Source organism: Oryctolagus cuniculus, chromosome 7 (assembly GCF_051225735.1).
Source record: "Oryctolagus cuniculus isolate XC-2025 breed Fujian yellow rabbit chromosome 7, ASM5122573v1, whole genome shotgun sequence".
NCBI lineage: Eukaryota > Metazoa > Chordata > Mammalia > Lagomorpha > Leporidae > Oryctolagus > Oryctolagus cuniculus.
Genome location: NC_142873.1, coordinates 105,681,930 through 105,701,312, shown reverse-complemented (window position 1 = coordinate 105,701,312; position 19,383 = coordinate 105,681,930). Strand labels below are relative to the sequence as shown.

The 19,383-nt window shown below is 48.5% G+C and overlaps 1 long non-coding RNA gene and 1 pseudogene across 1 annotated transcript in view; both read left to right on the top strand.

Moving 5' to 3' along the window:
• Positions 1-358: 358 nt before the first annotated feature.
• LOC149125671 (uncharacterized) overlaps positions 359-19,383 on the top strand; it is a 32,850-nt gene continuing 13,825 nt past the window's right edge. The window contains exon 1 of the long non-coding RNA XR_016236746.1: positions 359-737. This is a non-coding gene — a long non-coding RNA (uncharacterized LOC149125671). The remainder of the gene's footprint in view (positions 738-19,383) is intronic.
• LOC100349928 (small ribosomal subunit protein eS19 pseudogene) lies at positions 9,903-10,298 on the top strand (annotated as a pseudogene).

The following is a 19,383-nucleotide window of genomic DNA, read 5'->3' as shown; positions in this document are numbered from 1 at the left end:
TTGGTATCTGCGGGAAATCCTGAAACCAATTCCCAAATGGATACCAAGGGATAATTGCATACTTGTATTACAGATCACAAAGGATTCTTGAATGCCTCTTATTTGTCATACAATTTACCGACCCTGGGGTACACCCAGAGAAAGACTGAGTGCTGCCCTTCAGGTTGCTCTAAGATGGAAATGAAAAACAAACTGGTCTTAGGACACAATATGATGGAGGTCGTGCATGACTCATTGTGAACATATTTGCTGAAATCACAAAACCAGCTGCAAAAAAAAAAAAAAAAAAAAAAAAAAAAGAAAAAGAAAAAGAAAAAAAAGGCTTTCACCTTTTCCAGAGAATCACCTGTATGTCAGACAGAGCCCCAAGTACCAACATGTGTTGTAAGTTACTTCATTTTTACACAGCCCTATAAGGCAGATACTACAATTATTTTGTTTCAACAGAAGGATTTAGAGAGCCTCTGAGGTCAGGTAACTCACCTAGGGTCACAGAGCTAGAAAACGTTGTAGAAATTTCAGAGCAACTATGTAGCTGCCAGTGAAGGCCAAGGCTCAGCAAGGACACAAGTGTAGGGAATTGAGGTAATGCTCTTCTTTTCTCTTTGAACACTAAGTGGATGGTTTCTGTCGAGCTGGAAATTCCTGCTCCAGAGGCTTTCTGATGACTCGGAGTATGCGTGGCATCTTATTTCTAGGGATTGCTTTCTGGGAGATTCTGCGGTTCTGAGGATGAGGTGAGCCTGGTTTCATCATTTGCCACTTTGAAGTCCTCTTGCATTGTCAATTGTGCTTTCTCAGGGCTCTGCCAGGGGAAGAACGCATTCAACAGGGAAGTTGATCCCCTGCCCCCAACCGCACTTCAGTGTTTTTCTTGCCAAGGTCAATGGGACTATGGGTTGTCTGCAGCTGGGACGGCAGCATGGGGCCCTGGTGCCTTCTCTCTGCCATCAGCTGTCTCCAGCTGTGACGGCGACTGTGAAGTAGACTGTTCTAACCGTGGGTGTCATCTCATGGATTGGTTTAAAGAGATGTCGTGCACAGTAGTTAAAGATGCTGGAGCAGGCTTACAAAAATCCATTGCTTCCTGCAGGGCGAATCGCGTCATTCCATTCTGTGTTCCTCTCTAGGAATGATGACTTTGGGGCTCCAAAGCTTGTTCCTTTTCATAAAACATCAGTGGGTTCAGAGCTATTCATCTGCTTGGTACGGATTTCTGCCTGGGGTGGCCTTCCTCTCAAAAGACACAGGTGCTTTGTGGAAAAGACGGCGACTGGGGTGCGAGCAAGCACCTGCTGAGGGCAATGATTGATGCTGCAAGCAGGCGTGTTTCTTGCCTTAGCTTGGCAATTTCTTTCACAGGCACAGGTCAGGGTGAAGCAGGGAGGAGGAAGAGGGGGCGGTGTCCAAGGGGTCCAGAGAGGGAAAGGCCAGTGTATCCATTTGTGATTCTCAACATTTTCCACCCCTGCTAATTGAAGCAAGTGTCTGACAGGCCTTGCTTCCCATTGCTGCCTGGAGTTTCAAACAGCAAAGAAGACAGAGACTTTTTCTGCCTCCCTTGACTGAAAAACAAATACTATAATGTGATGACGAATTATAGTAAGTGCTGCTAGGAATAAAATAAAATAAAAATTAGGCTATTATGCCTAGTAATCAATAGCAGAGGATGGGATAGGACATTTATTTGGGGGGAGCTAAGCAGACAAAGCCTCTGTGAGGACATAAAGCATTGAACCTGAAGGACAATGGCCTGCAAGGCTACTGCAGCCAAGGGTTGCTTGAAAGCTTGACTGCTGAAGTCAGCGCACCTGCTCGCAGGGAGCGCCCAGGTCCCTGCCCCTACAGCTTTCCTCCGCAGTGTCCTCTGTCCCGGGCGCAGTGCCCACTGGTGCCTTCCTTTGTTTCATCCAAACTCCATCTTGATGAGAGCACAAGGAACAGTCCGGCTGGGATCTACAGTTCGTCTGGGGCCTCATCCATGCTTTAGCTGTAGGTGGACTCACCAAACAGTTCAGGGGAGATGAATATTATGGAAAAAAACTGCACGGATTTAAACACCTCTTTTCACCAAAATAAGTTTGGTTTTTACTTCTATTTTCCCCACGTACTTTTTGTAGTGTCTTTGTATCTCTGAGACAGAGTAGCAGACACGCATCAGAAAAGGAGAATGGGTGGTGAAGACGCTGCTTGGGATGCCCACCTTGCACATTCAAGTGCTTCTATGCTTCTGGCCCAGCTTCCTGCTAATGCACATCCTGGGAGGTAGCAGGTGATGGCTCAAGCCCACTGTGGGACACCCACATTGAGTTCTTGGGTCCTGACTTCTGCCTGGACAAATCCCAGCTGTTGCAGGCAATTGGGGAGTGAGCCAGCAGATGGAAGACCCCTCTCCCTCTCTCTATGCCTTTCAAAAAATAAGTTGTTTTTTCTTTTTAATTTAAAAGAAGACTGGTGCTGTGGTGTAGTATGCTAAGCCTTCACCTGTGGTGCCAGCATCTTATGCGGGTGATGATTTGAATACCTGGCTGCCCCTCTTCCAATCCAGCTCCCTGCTAATGGCCTGGGAAAGCAGTGGAAGATGGCCCAAGTCTTAGTGCCCCTGCACCCATGTGGGAGACTCGGATGAAGCTCCTGGATCCTGGTTTCAGATCAGCTCAGTTCCAGCAGTTGCAGCCATTTGGGGAGTGAACCAGCAGATGGAAGACCTCTCTCTCTCTCCATCTTGCTGTCAGTAATGCTCTCAAATAAATAAATCACTTTTTTTAAAAAAAAGAATTAAAAGAAAAAGAAAGGAGAACCCTTTGAGACTGGAGATCTTTTTTTTTTTTTTTTAAGATTTTATTTATCTATTTGAAAGTCAGAGTTACACAGAGAGGAAAAGCAGAGAGAGAGAAAGAGAGGTCTTCCATCCGATGGTTCACTCCCCAATTGGCCGCAATGGCCAGAGCTGTGCAGATCTGAAGCCAGGAGCCAAGAACTTCTTCTGGGTCGCCTATGCAGGTGCAGGGACCCAAAGACTTGGGCCATCTTCTACTGCTTTCTCAGGCCATAGCAGAGAGCTGGATCAGAAGTGGAGCAGCCGGGTCTCGAACCAGCGCCCATATGGGATGCTGGTGCTTCAGGCCAGGCCGTTAACCCACTGCGCCACAGCGCAGGCCCCATGGAGATCTTTTATTTTAGTGCGAGCAGGCATTGGCAAAGCTTACTGTTATGAATGAAGTAGGTTCTCCGGAGCCAGAATGAATGCGTTTAGACTGTGGCTATGTCGCCTGGGATCTGTAACTTCGGGCAGGTTAGCTGCTCTGAGCCTCAGCTTCCTCATCTGGAAAATGGGGCTCTTTTAAAGCATTTATCTTACAGAACTGTTAAAGCATTTAATTAGTTAATGTTAGTTAAGTGCTTAGAGCAGTAGGGCACATACACATTCAACAGCCATGTTGTTATTGTGCCAAAGCTGCTGTAGCACACCGACAGCTTGGGCGGCTGCGATGGGGGTATTATGCATTCCCAAAGCAGCGTTGCTCTGCCTGGAGTTAATGATAGCCTTGATTCTATCATTCATTCCAGAAGCCATTTGTACACCAGGCACTGCCTTGGGTACTTACTTATATCATTTCCTTTGAACCTGCAGCAACCTTAAGAAGCAAGTGTTATTGTCCCCATTTTATAGATGCAGAAACTGAGGCTTGAGGTTGCTGTGTAACTTCTCCAACACCAGGAAGCTGCTTTTATTGCTACACCCACTGCTGAGAGTCTGACTCAGTGTGTCTGGCCCAGACTCAGATGATCCCTAAGGCTCTCCCTGGCTGCCAAATCTGTGAAGATGAGAGAGTCCCTATGTGCCAGCTATACAGTTTAGTCAAGAAAGGCATGAAAATAAATATAAAAGCATGGTTTTTAAAAATAGATTTATTTTACTTTATTTAACAGGCAGAGTGACAGAGACAGAAAGAGAGTTCTTCCATCTGCATCTGCTGGTTCACTCCCCAAGTGACCACAATGGCTGGGGCTTCTGCTGAAGCCAGGAGCCTGGAACTTCATCCAGGCCTCCCATGTAAGTGGCTGGGCCCTTGTACTTGAGCCACTATTTGAGCCACTACTTTCCCAGGTGCATTAGCAGGGGGCTGAATTGGAAGTGGAGCTGCTAGAGCTCAAACTATTACTCTAATATGGGGTGCCAGCCTCTAAAAATGTGTTTTTTTTTTTAATCAGTGAATTAATAAATTATCCATTGTTACATAATGAATTATCCCCCAAACTTTGTGGCTTCAGTGAACAACCATTTTTATCTCACAGTTCCTGTGGGTCAGGAACTCAGCAGGGCTTGACTGACTGGCTTTGGCTCAGGGTGTCTCGCGGAGTCAACCTGTTGCCGGGGCTGTGATCATCCGAAGGCTTCACCAGGGCTGAGGGATTCCCTTGGAAGACGACTCATTCAGTGGCTGTGGGCAGGAGAGAGGGCAATGCCTTTGATGTCCTAGTCTCCAGAGCTTCACATGTTCATTTCTGCTTTGCCTGTGTCTTAGGAAAGAGTCACCGAGTTCAGTCCACACACAAGAAGAAGAGAAATAGGATGTCCTACTTGCAGACACTAGTGTCAAAGAATTTGTGGAGGGGTAGGCATTGTGGTGCAGTGGGTTAAGCTGCCACTTGAGATGTCTGCAGCCTATATTGGAGGATCTGGGTTCAGGTCCTGCCTCTGCTTCCCATTCAGCTTTCTGCAAATGCACACCCTGGGATGCAGCGGATGATGCTCCAAGTGCTTAGGTCCCTGCCACCCATGTGGGAAACCCAGGTGGAGTTCCAGGCCCTTGCCTGTGACCTGGCCCAGCCCTGGCTATTGTGGGCATTTAGGGAAAGAATCAGCAGATGCAAGATCTGTCTGTGTGTCTGTGTCCCTCTGTTGTTCTGCTGTTCAAATGAATAAATACATTTTAAAAAGATAATTTGTGGATGTATTTTAACACACCACAGGGGTGCTACCCATGCCTCTTGTGGGATGGAGCAGTATTACTCTCCTGAAGAATTCAATCAAGATCACTCAATAGTTGCAAATTACACTGAGCAATGAAAGTTCTAGACAAAGGGTCGTGTTTCTGCAGTGTCCTGATAAACTTGCAGGGTGAGGCTGGGCACTTGGTGCATGGCCAAGGAAACTGGAATGCTGGGTATGAGTCTGAGCTCCACCCTTGATTGCAGCTTCTTGCTAATGCACACTCTGGGAGGCAGCGGGTGATGGCTCAGGTATCTGAGCCCCTGACAACTACTGAGATGAAGTTTTCAGCTCCTGGCCCAGCCTTGGCTGTTGCAGGCGTTTGGGAAGTAAAGCAGCAGGTAGGGGGATTTCTCTCCCTCTATCTCTCTTACACACACACACACAATAAGTAAATAAAAATTAAGAAAATAAAGACAGCTTATTTTTCAAAATTCAGCACGGTTTTTATGACTTTTAGCTCAATAAATAGTCGATATCAGAATATATCCAAGCTGGAAAGAACCACCTGGGTTATCCAGTAATTAGATTTTAGCCTCTTCTCCTTTGCTGTAAAGATGAGCAACTTGAGAACCAAGGGGAAAAAGGAATATTTGCTAAGAACGCACACTCCATGTTTCCGACACTGTGCTAAATGCCTTGGCTGTACTGTTTTATTAAATTGTCCTAGCCTACTTATAATCATCCTTGCTTTACTGATGAGGAAAACAAGGATCAGAGAAGCAGCTGGTGTTTTTCCAGATCAGAGAGCTGCCGAGTTTTGAAGGCACTGCTAAAATCTCTATCTTTTAGGTACCAGCCGGAACCACGTTCCTTACCTCCCCAGGATGTGAGAGCAGAGTTGGCCAAGACCTTGATATCACATCCCTGGGATCAAGGTGAAGGTGAAGGTTTTCTGTCTGCATATTCAGGCTTCTGTAGGTCTTACTCACTTTCTTCTTGCTTGGCCTATGTTCAACTTGAGATTCTCCTCTAGTAACCACACACGAACATTTGAAGTTACAGAAGACAGCACCCCACTGCGTGTCACCTCACTCTCAAACAGGGTTTGTGCATTTTAATGTGTGTAGATGCTGAGTTATGACGGGTAGGTCCCACTGCGGGATGGCTTTATGGGGTATCTTGGGCCTTTTACAGATTCTTCCCATGTCAGAGAGTTTTAAGAGCAGGACCTCATTTCAGGGAATCATGATTAGACAGTCTTCCCTGAGGCTGTTGGCCACGTATTGTGCAAAGTCTTTCCATATGGACTCTAAATTTAAAAGTCACCTTAACAGACGTTATAGTTATAAAATCAGTTAGGGTTCTTGGTGACACATGCCAAAATGGCATGACCTAAAGGGGCATTCATTGAAAAGTCCAAGTGCAGTTGGTTTCAGGTGTAGCCTGATGCAGAAAGTAAAATCTTCCAGAAGGATTGGAATTCTCTTTCATCGCTTAACCCAGCTTAGTCCGTACTGACTTCATCCTCAGACTGTCTGAGTAGGTCCCTGGACCTGACCCTAGCACAGGAGGAATGCAGTGTTCTCACTGGCCGGGCCTGGATCACATGATCTTCCTGGATAAGGGCATGGGGGAGAGTAGAGGCTGCCACAGGAAAGCCAGAGACTCACTGGCTGCAAGAAGGAAGAGACGTTGCCGATCAATGCCAACCACAAACCCTTGGGCTCGCACTCTGCACACAACTCTGTACTGGCCTGCTACATGCATGATCCCAAGTAATCTTCATAAACAACCCCAGGAGATGTGTATTAGTGTGACTCCCATACAGCGGATGAGGAAACGAGGCTCAGAGGGTTTAAGTACCACGCTCAAGGTCATACAGACGGTAAGGGGCAGAGCTGGGTTTGAACTGGTTCCATCTGTTCTAACAGCTATTCTTGTTCTGTTACATGATGCTGCCTGGGGCATCAGCTTCCTATAAATCATACAGAATGGAAACATCAGGCCTTTTTTTTTAAAAAAAGTTTATTTATTTATTTGAAAGGCAGAGTTATAGAAAGGGAAAAGCAGAGGGAGGGAGGGAGAGAGAGAGACAGAGAGAAAGAAAGGTCTTCCTTCCATTTGTTCACCCCCCAAATGGCCGCTATGGCCGGCGCTGTGCCGATCCGAAGCCAGGAGCCAGGTGCTTCCTCCTGGTCTCCCAGACAGGTGCAGGAGCCCAAGCACTTGGGCCATCCTCCACTGCCTTCCCGGGCCACAGTAGAGAACTGGACTGGAAGAGGAGCAACCGGGACTAGAACCCGGTGCCTATATGGGATGCCGGCGCCGCAGATGTAGGATTAACCAAGTGAGCCACAGCGCTGGCCTGAGATTTATTTATTTATTTATTTATTTGAAAGAGTTACTAATAAAGGGGGAGAGCCAGATAGAGGGGAAGATAGAGAGAGAGAGAGATCTTCCCTCCACTGGTTCACTCCCCCAGATGGCCACATCAGCCAGGACTGGGCCAGGCTAAAGCCAAGAGTTTCATCCAGGTCTCCCACACGGGTAGAAGGGACTCAACTACTTGGGTCATTTTCCGCTGCTTTTCCCAGGTGTACTAGCAGGGAGCTGGATCAGAAGTAGAGCATCTGGGACGTGAACTGTTGTTCCTATGGGATGCCAATGTCTCTGCCAGTGGCTTAATCCTCTACGTCATGACACCAGTCCTCTTTTTAATTTTTTTACATTAAAACTTTATTTAAGAGGTGCACACACGTGTGCGTGCACACACAGAGCTCTCATCTGCTGGTTCACTCCCCAAGTACCTATAAGAGCCAGGGCTGACCCAGGGCTGAAGCCAAGAGCTGGACACTCAATACAGGTCTCTCACATGGGTGACAGGGACCCAACAACTTGAGCCATCACTTGCTGCCTCCCAGGGTCTGCATTGACAGGAAGCTGGAATCAGGAGCAGGGAATCAAACCCAGGCTCACTGATTGGGATGTGGGGGTTTTATCAGCCAGGCCAAAGGCTCACTAGCTAGCTTACTCTTTTCTGAGACCCCACATGGGTGGCCCGAAGGCCATTTCTACTCTCAGAATTATATTTAAAATTAGTCACCTAAAAATCTCCATCATTTGGCTTTTCCCCAAAAGATAGGGAAAACAATTGCAAAAACATGGACTTTAAAAGCTGAATTTGAAAGACTCAGAGAAAGAAATGTAAAGGGGGAAAAAGAGATGCGGACGACAGGAAGACCACAAGAAAGACCAAAGGAAGGAGAAATATGAGAAGACGACAAGTAGGTAAGAATCAATTTAAAGACAAAGAACCTGGTTCCCATCTTTAGAATCAGAGAATCCTCAGAGGAAGATTTTAGTCTTTGAGCAAAGTTAGTGCAGGAGGATTTAAAGAATCACATTGAAAAACTGAAACGTGGGGCTGGGCATTTGGCCTAGCGGTTAAGATGCAGTTAATGATGCCTTGTTCCACATCAGAAGGCCTGAGTAGTTCAGCATCCAGCTCCACTCCTGACTTTAGCTCTCCAAAAATGAAGGTCCTGGGAGGCAGCAGTGATGCCTCAGGTAGCTGTGTTCCTGCGGTCAGTGTGGGAGATGTGGATTGTGTTCTGGGCTTCTGACTTCAGCCTGGCCCACCCCAGCCCTGGTGGTTGTGGGCATCTTGGGAGTGACCAGTTAGGTGAGAGCTCTCTATCTTTGTCTCTCTGCCTCTCAAATAAATTAAAAGGCATAAAGAAAAGCTGAAGTATGAAAAACACCTTCAGAAATCTTTGAAAGAAACGGATGTTTGTGAAGATTTCGACAAAGAAGGTCTTTTTTTTTTTTTTTTTTTTTTTTTTTTTTTTTTTTTTGACAGGCAGAGTGCACAGTGAGAGAGACAGAGAGAAAGGTCTTCCTTTTTGCCATTGGTTCACCCTCCAATGGCCTCCACGGCCGGGGCGCTGTGGCCAGCGCACCGCACTGATCTGAAGGCAGGAGCCAGGTGCTTCTCCTGGTCTCCCATGGGGTGCAGGGCCCAAGCACTTGGGCCATCCTCCACTGCACTCCTGGGCCACAGCAGAGAGCTGGCCTGGAAGGGGGGCAACCAAGACAGAATCCGGCGCCCTGACTGGGACTAGAACCTGGTGTGCCGGCGCCGCAAGGCAGAGGATTAGCCTATTGAGCCACGGCAGCAGCCGAAGAAGGTCTTGAGAGTCACGGATATAAATGTCTGCATCATGATGGACCTGTTTCTACAACTGCAGGGTCAGAAGGATAGGATGAGGAACGGTGCAACTTTTTTTTTCTTTAAGATTTATTTATTTATTTGAAAGGCAGAGTTACACAGAGGCAGAGAGAGAGAGAGAGAGAGTTCTTCCATCCGCTGGTTCACTCCCCAGTTGGTGAAATGGTTGGAGCTGGGCCAATCTGAAGCCAGGAGCCAGGAGCTTCTTCCAGGTCTCCCACACAGGTGCAGGGGCCCAAGCATTTGGGCCATCTTCCTTTGCTTTCCCAGGCCATTTTTGCAGAGAGAACCAGTAGATGAAAATATCTCTGTGTGTGTGTGTATTGTCTTCTTCTCTCTCTCTAATTCTTTCAAATAAATAAATAAATAAATCTTTTTTTTTTTTTTTGACAGAGTGGACAGTGAGAGAGAGACAGAGAGAAAGGTCTTCTTTTTGCCCTTGGTTCACCCTCCAATGGCTGCCGTGGCCGGAAGCCAGGTACTTCTCCTGGTCTCCCATGGGGTGCAGGGCCCAAGTACTCGGGCCATCCTCCACTGCACTCCCAGGCCCTAGTAGAGAGCTGGCCTGGAAGAGGGGCAACCAGGACAGAATCCGGCACCCCAAATGGGACTAGAACCCGGTGTGCCGGCGCCGCAAGGTGGAGGATTAGCCTAGTGAGCCGCAGCGCTGGCCATAAATAAATCTTAGAGAGAAAAAGAGCCCTTTCCGCTGGGTGGCAGCCCGGAGGCCACGGGATGCCTGTAGTTACCATAAGACGTAAACCGGCAGGAGTTCCTCAGAGCTCTGGCAGCCTTCCTCAAAATGTCCCTGAAAGGGTGGACAGGGCCAAGCTGGCCCAGCATAAGGAGTGCGCCTGCCTCAGTGAGAACTGGTTCCACACACAAGCTGCTTCCGCAGCGTGGCACCTGTACCTGGGGTTGGCTCCATGATCATGCTCTACCGGGACAACAGAGGAATGGTGTCATGCCCAGCTACTTCAGCTGCGGCTCCAACAGCATGATCTGCCGCATCCTGCAAGCCCTGGAGGGGCCGAAGATGGACCAGGACCAGGAGCCACAAACTGACACCTCAGGCACAAAGAGATCTGGACAGACTCTGGACAGGTGGCTGCTGCCAACAAGAAACATTAGAAAATTGCCGCATTCATAGAAAAAAAAAAGCAGGAATATGAATGTGAAAGAACGGGAAATACATTGGGAAAAGTGACTTTACCTTGAAGGAAATGACTCTAGGTGATAACTGTGTTTTTTAAACTCAAAACCTTCTAAGGAGAAAAGGAATAATAATGTCATTACTAGGGGGAACCTTTAAATTTTAAGACGTTGGGGGGAAAGCTGAGATAGTGTCACTTCCTAAATAATATACAATAGGCCTTACTGTTAAAAGAGAAAGCAAAATTGGGAAAATCTGGTTTAATGGACCCTCCCAGTCTACACGGCAGCAGTGTCTGAACTGAGCAGCGGTGCCCACCGTGAGGAGTTTGGGGTTCGGTGGGCCAGACACCTGCAGCTTCTTTCCTCCGGCCGTCTTCACTGGTTGAGCTCCTTGCCAGGCCTCGGTAGGCAGCTGAGTTTGCAAGCCTGACAGCTAGACCCCCGGATATTAAGGTCTCCTCCTGTGACCATTAGCATTATCTTCCTGAACCAGGATCTGCTACTTCTGAGTATTTCCTATTTCATTTCCACATTTCATCATTCCTCACTGCCTGTAGACTCACCACGGCTTGGTTCCAATCTAATTTTCCAGGCCTGCCTCCTACCAACAAGCCCCCACACCCTCCACTTCGGCCACTCCCTGCTGGACTATGCTTGCTGCTCTCTCTCCCAAATCTCATTCTCCGGCCCTCTAAGTTCCATCTCGGTCCTCACTGTGTTTCCTCACATCTACTCTTTGAGTGCCCAGTTGTCCAGTTCAATTCCCACCTCCTCTGAGAAGTCTTGCTAAATCCCCCATGCTGTTACCTTGTTCCCACTTAATAGGCCATCAGCCCATTTTTCCTGACCTCTGTTGTGAATGCCAGCATAAATAATAATGGAGAGGAAGGCTCTTTAAGGAAAGCACGAATTTGTTCAGGAAGGAGCAGGCACTTCAATGCGGATCACAGGGGCCGTAGTGAACAGTGAACCATGGGTGTGTTCGGGGGACCAGGGGGTTTTGAAGGTAAAGCATGGGGTGTTCCACAACCTGTTCTGAAGCAATGATCCCTGGCAGCAAGGATCCACAGCAAGGGTGGTGGCCGGCCGAGACTCATCGGGCAATCACCGGGCTGGTGCGCTCATAGGAGTTTGTGTGTGCAGGGCTGTGGTTTTGGCAGTCTTCTGACAGTTCCTCTTATCAGGCAAATAAACATGAGCACTCTGCCTTCCTGGTCATCCCTGGCTCCATTTTGCCAGGGTTTGACACAAGGGACTCCACTGTGGCGCTGACAACTTTCACATAGGGGGCTGGCGCAGCAGGTAAAGCCGCTGCCTGCAGTGCCAGCATCCCATATGGGCACTGGTTCGAGTCCCGGCTGCTCCACTTCCAATCCAGCTCTCTGCTATGGCCTGGGAAAGCAGTAGAAGATGGCCCAAGTCCCTGGGCCCCTGCACCCGCATGGGAGACCTGGGGGAAGGTCCTGGCTCCTGGCTTTGGTCAGTGCAGCCTGGCTGTTGCAGCCATCTGGAGAGTGAACCAGGGGATGAAGACCTCGCCCTCTCTCTGGCTCTACTTCTCTCTGTAACTCTGTCTTTCAAATAAATAAAATAAATATTTTTAAAAAATCTTCACATGGATGACATCATAACAAAATATCATTGTTTTTCATAATCAAGTCAGTATTTAATAAGCACTATTGTGTGCTGGGCACCTTTCTGAATGTCTTTTCCAACAGCCTTTTGCAACTTTATTTATTTGAAAGGCAGAGAGACAGAGAGATTTTCCAAGTACTGGTTCACTTCCTAGATAAATAGAAGTTTTATTTATTTATTTGAAAGACAGTGACACAGAAAGATGGAGCGAAATATTTTGCTGGTTTACTCCACCCAGTGCCTACATGAGATTGAGCTGGGCAGAAACCAGGAGCCAAGTACCCCATCCAGGTCTCCCATGTGGGTGGCAGGAACCCAAGAGGGCAGAAGAGGGCCCAAGTATTTAGGCCCCTGCACCCAAATGGGAGACCTGAATGAAGCTCCTGGTTCCTGGCTTCAGTCTGGCCCAGCTCTGGCCATTGTGGCCATTTGGAGAGTGAATCAGTGGATGGAAGATCTCTATCTTTCTGTCTCTCCCTCTCTGTAACTCTGTCTTTCAAGTAAATAAACCAGTCCTTCAACAACAGAAGCCAGACACCTCCTTCAGTGACTGGAAGTGGGTTTCCATCCTGTGCTGATGCAGGCCACACAGTATGAGCAACGCAGGCATGGCTCTGACCCTCCTGGAGCAGAGGGTCTGGCCAGGAAGGCAGACAAGCAGCTCAGGGACACGAGGGATGAGTGACAATTGTGCGAGGACAAGGCCCAGATACCAGCTCTCGCTGCAATGAGCATACTGCCGTGCGGTCTGCCAGCCTGAGGTTCAGAGCCTGGTTCCTCCACCTGTCAGGTGGGAGGCCCTGAGCAGGTCTCTCAGGCTCTTCCAGCGTCAGCTGCCCCATGTGGAATGTGGACAGCACCAGTCCCCACCCATGGCGGCCGCGGAGGGCTCAAGTGAACGCTGTAGGTGGAAGCGCCTCCCACGCCTTGCAGGCAGCAGCAGTTCAAGAGGGGTTCTTTGTCTCTTCCACGTGGGGGCCACAATCAGTCCTGGTTTGGTAAAACTGTGTCGTGGACCTCGACCACATCAGCACCTGGCAACACGACCAGACCCTGGGAGATGCTGATGTGCAGCAACAAAGTGTTTGTTTGTTTGTTTATTTATTTATTTATTTATTTATTTTGACAGGCAGAGTGGACAGTGAGAGAGAGAGACAGAGAGAAAGGTCTTCCTTTTTGCCATTGGTTCACCCTCCAATGGCTGCCGTGACCGGCGCACTGCGGCCAGCGCATCGCGCTGATCCGAAGGCAGGAACCAGGTGCTTTTTCCTGGTCTCCCATGGAGTGCAGGGCCCAAGGACTTGGGCCATCCTCCACTGCACTCTGGGCCACAGCAGAGAGCTGGCCTGGAAGAGGGGCAACCGGGACAGAATCTGGTGTGCTGGCGCCGCTAGGTGGAGGATTAGCCTGTTGAGCCACGGCACCGGCCTATTGTTGATATTAGCAGGCCTCCCCAGGCATAGTGAAAGCCACTGCCTTCCCTCTTCCCCTCTTCCCACTACTCACCCCTACTAGAACTCCTTTCAGACATGTAGCAAACAGTTGTGGATTTTGGTGTCTCCCAGTGGTTCACCCTGCAAGGCAATACTACAAAATACCAGGATATTACAATATACCCATTGTTGAGCTTTGGAGGCCAATGTGTCCATATTCTTTGTAACTCCAATAGAATTTGTACCCACCAGGATCTTTATCTTACAAGGTTTAGGCCTAGTAATAGAGTCCCTTACACACTAATGTCTTCATCTGACAGCCATGGATTGAATGTTTACATGGGCCAGTCACTGCCTTGGGTGTCTAAGATCCATCCCGGCCCCAAGGGCATCCTGACCTTGGGAGGAGTAGGAGATAAATGAGTTAGTGCCATCTGTGTTTCAGGGACTAGAATGAGAGTTGTACAGGCCACAGGGTGGGTGCGCAGAGACAAACTGAAGTGCTGGGAAGAACTGGAAGTGCATTTCTGGCTGGGTCAGGCTAAGGCCAGGCTTTGGTGTCTAGCCCTTGACCTACTGCTTGGTGACAGTGACTGTCACTTACTGAGCGCAAGGCATGGGATACTCATGTTACTTCATTTCCTCCTTGTGACAATTCCATGAGGAGCATGTTACATGAGTGGGCATACACACAGTGTGTAGAAGAGTGCCGACCTGGAGTAACAGCCTCATGCCTGTTATCGTTGGGCTGTCATCCCCGCTCTACAGTGGATGGAGCTGAAGTCAGATGATGCAAGCTCAGATGGCCAGATGTTGGAGGCAAATTCCCAGGGAGGTCCACAAAGCAGTTTGGGTTTCCAGTGCTGTTGCAGTGACTGGGGGACAAGTGGTGACCCACACAACGGCATATGACATAAAAGTCACAGCGACAGATTAGTGCACACTTCGCCAGCGTGAGTAGGTGCACTTGGTCTGAGTATCAGCAGACAGCCACCCTGTGGGAATGCAGATCATGGCAAACAGAGTAGAAAGGCTAGCTTGAGGGGCTGGCACTGTAGCATAGTGGGTTAACACCCTGGCCTGAAGTGCCAGCATCCCATATGGGTGCCGGTTCAAGACCCGGCTGCTCCATTTCTAATCCAACTCTCTGCTATGTCCTGGGAAGGCAGTGAAGGATGGCCCAAGTCCTTGGACCCCTGCACCCTCAGGGGAGACCTGGAAGAAGCTCCTAGGTCCTGGCTTCGGATAGGCGCAGCTCCAGCCATTGCGGCCATCTGGGGAGTGAACCAGCGGATGGAAGACCTCTCTCTGTCTCTGCCTCTCTCTGTAACTCTGTCTTTCAAATAAATAAAATAAATCTTAAAAAGAAAGAAAGACAGACAGACAGACAGACTAGCTTGGCATCTGTCTCTCCTCCCTCATGTCTTCCTGAATTGCTGAGACTGGAGAGGTAAAAATCTACCATTCTTAGCCTCCTTTACTGGATCTGGGGGTCTTTAGAGCCCACCATTCAGATGGACCCAGAGGAGACACTCGCTTAGAACAGACTTAAGTGGGGATGAAGGTGGGACCACCCGGGGTCACTGTGCTGGTGCTGTAGGTCCGGCCACAGCAGAGCCAACACTGACAGTGGCTGTTCCCTGCCCCAGGATCTTGGTGACAGTGGTGGGGGCTGGAGTCGGCAAGCGGAAGGCAAGCTTGACCAGTTGATCTGGGAGGTGTTTTTTTTTTTTTTTTAATCTTTTTTTTTTTTTTTGACAGGCAGAATGGACAATGAGAGAGAGAGAGAGACAGAGAGAAAGATCTTCCTTTGCCGTTGGTTCACCCTCCAATGGCCACCGTGGCTGGCGTGCTGCGGCTGGTGCACTGCGCTGATCCGAAGGCAGGAACCAGGTGCTTCTCCTGGTCTCCCATGCGGGTGCAGGGCCCAAGGACTTGGGCCATCCTCTGCTGCACACCCGGGCCACAGCAGAGAGCTGGCCTGGAAGAGGGGCAACCGGGACAGAATCCGGTGCCCCGACCGGGACTAGAACCCGGTGTGCCAGCGCCGCAGGCGGAGGATTAGCCTATTGAGCAGCAGCGCTGGCCATGGGAGGTGTTCTTGATGCTATGGCTGGGGCCCAGCCTAGACTGCTCCCCCAGCCACTCCACCACTGTGGTCAATACCCAACTTCCTGTCCTCCTTTGCTGCTTCACACAGCTAGAGCTCTCTTTCTCATTTTTTTCAATATTAGTTTTTTTTGTTTTTTTTTTTTTAAGTTTTATGTATTTATTTGAAAGGCTGGGTTACAGAGAGGCAGAGGCAGAGAGAGAGAGAGGTCTTCCATCCATTGGTTCACTCCCCAGATGGTTGTAACGGCTGGAGCTGCGCCGATCTGAAGTCAGGAGCCAGAAGATTCTTCCAGGTCTGCCACACAGGTCCAGGGGCCCAAGGACTTGGGCCATCCTCCACTGCCTTCCCAAGCCATAGCAGAGAGCTGGATCAGAAGTGGAGCACCTGGGACTCAAACCGGTTCTCATATAGGATGCCGGCACTGCAGGCGGCGGCTTTACCCGCTTCACCATGGCGCCAGCCCATCAATATTTTAATATGAAATCTTCTGATTTGTAAATATAGACTTGGCCAAGGTGCCTCTTCTTTCTTAGCCTTGGATTCCTCACCTATAAAATGACAATATGGGGGCTGGTGCTGTGGTGTAGTGGGTTAAGCCTCCGCCTGCAGCTCTGGCATCCCATATAGGCACCAGTTTGAGTCCTGGCTGCTGTACATCCGATCCAGCTCCCTGCTAATGCACCTGGGAAAGCAGTGGAAGATGGCCCAGGTGCTTGGAGCCCTGCACCCATGTGGGAGACATGCTTGAAGCTCCTGGCTCCTGGCTTTGACCTGGCCCAGCCCTGGCCATTATGGTCATTTGAAGAGTGAACCAGCAGATGGAAGATCTCTCTCTCTGTCTCTCCCTCTCTCTCTGTAATTCTGACTTTCAAATAAATAAATAAATTTTTAAAAACTAAAATAAAATGACAAGATGAAAGCACTTCCCACAGCACAGTGGGGAAGATGTTGTGACATTTCACTTGCAAGGTGCCTGTCCTAGACTGGCTGCTCAGCCACAGAACACTGTGTTGTGCTTTGTAGGAACTGGGTTCAAGTCATGGCAGGTTGCTTCTTAGCTGTGTGATCACTTAAAATGTGCTGAGGCCCTGGGAGAAATAGCTGATAAAACACCTACTACTGCATGGTCATTTGGTTTGAGTATGTTTAGGTGAGGATTAAAGAGCTAACACATATGAGGTGAGTTCAAAATATTCATGGAAAAAATAAAATTAAAGATAAGTTTATGGGGGCTGGCGCTGTGGCACAGCAGGTAAAGCTACTGCCTGCAGTACCAGCATCCCATATGGACACTGGTTTGAGTCCTGGCTGCTCCACTTTTCATCCAGCTCTCTGCTATGGTCTAGGAAAGCAGTAGAAGATGGCCCAAGTGCTTGGGCCCCTGCACCCACGTGGGAGACCTGGAAGAAGCTTCTGGCTCCTGACTTCAGATCAGCACAGTTCCAGCCATTGCAGCACCTACCAGCGAATAGAAGACCTCTCTGTCTCTCTCTGTGCCTCTGCCTCTGTAAGTCTGCCTTTCAAATAAGTAAATAAAATCTTAAAAAATAAAAAGATAAGTTTATGGAGAGATGTCATACAGCAGGTGAAGCTGCCACTTGGGACATCCCCATCCCATATCCGAGTGCCCGCTCTAGTCTTGGCTGCTTCACTTCCAATCCAGCTTCCTGGTAATGTGTCTGGCACAGCAACAGATGACGGTCCAAGTATGTGAGCCCCTGCTGCCCATGTGGGACACCCAGATGGAGTTCTGGACTCCTGACTTCAGCCTGGCTCAAACCGGGATGCAACAGTCATATGGGGAGTGAACCAGCACATGGAAGATCTCTTTCTGTCTCTCTGTTACTCTGCTTTTCAAATACATAAATAAATTTTTAATGTTTTTAAAAATTTTAGAAAAAGGATTTATTCATAAATATTAACATTAATAATATAATTAATACATTGTAATGATATATTAATACTATTACATTATATGTTATATGATCATGTATTAATTATTATATTAATAATATAATTTATATTTATTATTGTTGTTAATATTTATAAATAAACAATTTTCTAAGAGTTTTTAAAACATTTTAAAAAATATTTATTTGAAAAGCAGAGTTACAGAGAGGGAGACAGAGGCAGAGAGAAGTTTTCCATCTGCTGCCACAGTGGTCAGGCCTGGGCCAGGCCAAAGCCGGGAGACATGAGCTTTGTTTGCGTCTCCCATGTTGATGCAGGGACCCAAGCACTTGGGCCATCTTCCACTGCTTTCCCAGGTACATTAACAGGAGCTGGATCAGAAGTGGAGCAGCCTGCACTGGAACTGGTGCCCATATGGGGTGCCTACACTGCAGGCTGCGGCTTAACCTGCTACACCCTAGCTCCGGCTGCTAAAAACATTTTTTTTTTAAATAAGTTTATTTTGGTGTGAAAAATTTTAGAATTGCACAAACAAGGTATTTTCAGAAAGTTCATGGAAAATGCATATTATGAAAAACCATGCCTGGATTTCAAGTTTTTGAAAGTATCTTTTTTTTGAAAAAAACATTTTTTTTAAATGAAGAGCTATTTTTATTTGAAAGGAAGAGTGACACAGAGAGAGGGAAAGACAGGGAAAGAAATCTTCCATTATTTAATTATTCCAAATGCTCAAATATCCCCAATAGCTGGGCCAGGCCAAAGCCAGAAGCCAGGAACTCCATCTGGGTAGCCACATGAGTGGCAGGGACCCAAGTACTTGAGCTGTTAGCTGCTGCTTTCCCAGGCACGTTAGCAGGAAGCTGGATCAGAAACAGGGCAGCCAGGACTCCAGTTGGCCCCTTGATATGGGATGTCAGCACCGAAAGTGGCAGCTTGACCCATTGTGCCGGAACTCCAGCTCCCAGATATATCTTTCGATTCCATTTTCCCACAAACTCGCAAAAAATTAATTTTTAAAGATTTATTTATTTATTTAAGAGATAGAGTGACAGAGAGAGAGGGAGAGAGAAAGAGAGAGAGAGATCTTCCATTCCCCAGTAACAGCTGGGGCTGGGCCAGGCTGAACCCAAAGCCTAGAGCAGAGCTCCATGCTGGACTCCCATGTGGGTGCCGGGGCCCAGGTATTGGGACCACCCTCCACTGCCTTCCCAGGGGCATTGCAGGGAACTAGATCAGAAATGGAGCAGTCAGGACTCTTAACTGGCTCTCCGATTTGGGATGCCGGTGTCCCAAGTAGTGGCTTAACCCACTTCACCACAACACTGGCCCTCCAAAATTAATTAATTAGTTAATCATTTTATTTATTTACCTGAAAAGCAGAGGGTAAGAAAGAGAGAGAGAGGGAGAGAGAACACACAAGGTTTTGGAAGGCCCCTCAAATTAAGGGGCTTGTGTGGCTCATGGCAGTCTCTTACATGTTAATTCCCCTTCTTCTTTCCTTTTCTCTCCAATTCAAGGTAGATGCTTAATGCATGCTTACCAAGAGGCTGGTCAATCAGGATGCAGGTGCACAGTCAGGCATGCACTCCCTAACAGGAAACGAAGCTGTGGCTGCCGTTTCGCTGGGTGTGTCCGAGTGTTCTGGAAGCCATTCTGCTAACGCGTCTTTCCTGCCACTAACAGTTCTCTTCTGCCATCGGAGCCATGGCCTTGCTCTGTTTCAGAAGATAGGCCCAGAGCTCCCGGCCTCTGAGGACTGCTCAGTGAGATAGGGGACAGCGGACGCCCTCTGAGATCCTGGAGAGAGGGCCATTGAGGTGGAAAAGAGAGGAGGAGGGGAGACGCTGGCCACGTGGCGGTGGGCTGGCTGGTTTGTTGAGAGAGCTGCGGGAGCCGGGTGTTGTCCATGGCAAGGTGCAGTCAGGTGCAGAGCTGGAGGGTGGAGGAGAGATGGGGAGAAGCCTTGATA